The sequence below is a fragment of the Mustela lutreola genome, chromosome 9 (assembly GCF_030435805.1).
Source record: "Mustela lutreola isolate mMusLut2 chromosome 9, mMusLut2.pri, whole genome shotgun sequence".
Classification (NCBI taxonomy): Eukaryota; Metazoa; Chordata; class Mammalia; order Carnivora; family Mustelidae; genus Mustela; species Mustela lutreola.
Genome location: NC_081298.1, coordinates 53793311 through 53796181, shown reverse-complemented (window position 1 = coordinate 53796181; position 2871 = coordinate 53793311).

The window sequence follows — 2871 nt, the reverse complement described above, 5'->3', positions numbered from 1 at the left end:
TTGGTCTTGAGCAAATGTGTCAATTTTTTTTTCTGTGTGTGTCATAAAAGAAAGAAGCAATAGTAAATTCTTGCTGTTATTCCATGGAGCCAATAAAATCATACTGCCAACAAGAGGCTGTTGACACCATAAGTGTAGTTAACTGTCTTGAAATACTAGGCCTGGAAATAAAATTCCAATATTTCACATAACCTCTTTTTTTTTTTTTAAGAAAGAAACAAAACAAAACAAAACAACGATACTGCTTACATATAGGGCCCTGCTGTTGTGTAACTATTTTTGAACATGTCTACTGTAATTGTATATATATATATTATTTTTTCTGTGCAATAAATTCATTTAGCGATAAATTTGGATTGCAAATTATTTTGGGGGAGGCATGGTATTTGTGGCTAGTCTTACAAGTAAAAAGGACTAAAAAAAGAAGAAAAACATTTTTTTATTACAGCATATTTACATCTGTCCAAAGAACTTATTTACTATAATACTGACTAATGTATAATACTGTACACAAAGAAAGAAGTTAAATGAGTTATAATTCAGTCAAAGTATAGCTGGCCATTTTAAAACTTACCACTGAATATTTCTGGTATGAAATGTGATATCTGGCAATCTGGTCCAGTTCATTACATCAGGTCATTTGTATGTTCTTATTACCATTTTGATAGCATAGCACATTTTATAACCCAGACATTTTACAATGGAACTATGATGCATGTATTTTCAAAAGTATAGACATACATGAAACTATGAGGTCCAAAAAGATGAATGTCCGTAGTACCATATAGACTCAACAAATAAAAGTGTCCAAGGCTCTGAATAAGATTTATGAATATTGTATAAGATTAGACCAACATGTGGTTTTGATATAAATAATCTGTTCTTAAATTAGAATTACAATCGTTGAGTACAGTGTTGAAAATGGCAGATAGATATTAGCTATCTTTGCTCACTAGGGAAAATGGAAAAATGTTTAGTTTGGTCAGATTTTCACATAACTTCTGAAAAATCTTACGTTTGAGAGAACTCTTCTGAAATAAGAATCCTTAAAGACATAACCCCTTTGGCACAAGTTTTCAAGAAACTTGTTGGATGTTGTAGACAATTATATGGCACGCGTACTGTTCTAGATGTTTCATGCCAATAATATGTAAGCCATACCAAGGCTACATTTACATATAGAGATGTTCCTCAGCTTACAAGGGGGCTATGTACAGAGAAACACATAAAAAATTGAAAATGCATTTAATACCCCTAAACTATCAAATATCATAGCTTACCTTAAGCTTATTTAAACATACTCAGAACACTTACATTTGCCTGCATTTGGGCAAAATCATCTTAAGCAAAGCCTATTTTATAACAAAGTATCAAATATCACATGCAATTTATCAAATATTACACTAAAAAAGGAATGGTTATATATAGAATGCTTGTAAGAATATCAAGTGTTCACCTCTGTAATCTTCTAGCTGACTGGGAGCTGTGGCTCACTGCCGCTGCCCAGCATCACAAGATGGCACCATACCACATGTCACTGGCCCTTTTTATAAAGACCCAAATTCAAAATTCAAAGTACAGTTTCTACTGAATCACTTTCACTTTCACATCATTGCCAAATATATCATAAGTTGAATCATTGTAAATCAGGAGCCATCTTATTTGAAAGGTAAATCACAGTCACCCATATACACACAAAAAAAGGCCTTCATGTAGGGCCATCTATGGATCTCTAAACAACATAGCATGACATATCAACAGCAAAAAATGGACGTGAAGGGGACAACTGCTTTGAGCAGTAACATACATGGCCTTACTCACCTAGCAGAACTCCAGAGCTAGCTGATGGCAAGGAATTTTACAAATGATTGCTGAACAGATTAAGCACTATTCTTTTTAAATTAGTGTGCATATCTGTTTTCTAAAGATATGTTAATTTATTTTATTGACTTATTACAAAACCAAATAATTTCCTCTTATTTAAGTGGCAGGTAAATAGCATTCTTTTTAATTTAAATCAAATGGCTTTTTAGGGAAAATATACTAAAAATTCTGAAACTTGTATTGCTTATGAATCTTTTATTGGAATCCTTATCAAGTTGTATTTTTCAAGTTTTTCCTAAATAATCTTCAATGAATTGAAAATATTTTTTGGATTTTATTCAAGGCTATTAACACACAATTTCACTTTGTTAAATATAGTGCTAAACTTTCAACCAAAACGCTGTGTCTTTTTTTTTTCCACTACCACATCGTCCATCTACTGACTGGATTCTCTCCCCAACTAGCACATATATACCATTGTCTATCTTTAGGATAAGTAAGGGTCATCTTTTGTCTTTATTCTATTCCTTGTATGCTTCTGAACTTGTTGAATTTTAATATAATCACACCATAAGCATCACATATTTGATTCCCCTTTAAATAGTAAACAGTGCACAACAAGAGCATACCTTCAAAACCCTCAATATACATACTCTGACATATTATTATTGTATTTTTGTAAATTAAAATAATTAATTATAGAACAAGACTTTCAGGTGGTAGGTATTGTAAGTTTTACCCAAACTGACTTTTGTCAAACTCGTTTTTGTCATCATATATGTCAAGTAGTTTTCTCGAGTTTATTTTTAGAATATCCTTGTATAATGAATATTTACACTGATATCTAGTATAAAAATCTTGCAATTTATTTTAGAAATATTAAGATATTGAAAATCAATCTATTTCTTTAATTCATTGAAGACGTTTTTGGCTTGTTTCCAGTACTTTCTTACTGGTTAAAAAATGAATTTGAAGTAGTCTGAATTTCATTATTATATGGCACTTTCCCTTTGATGAATACAAAGATGATATTCTATATTAGCTATC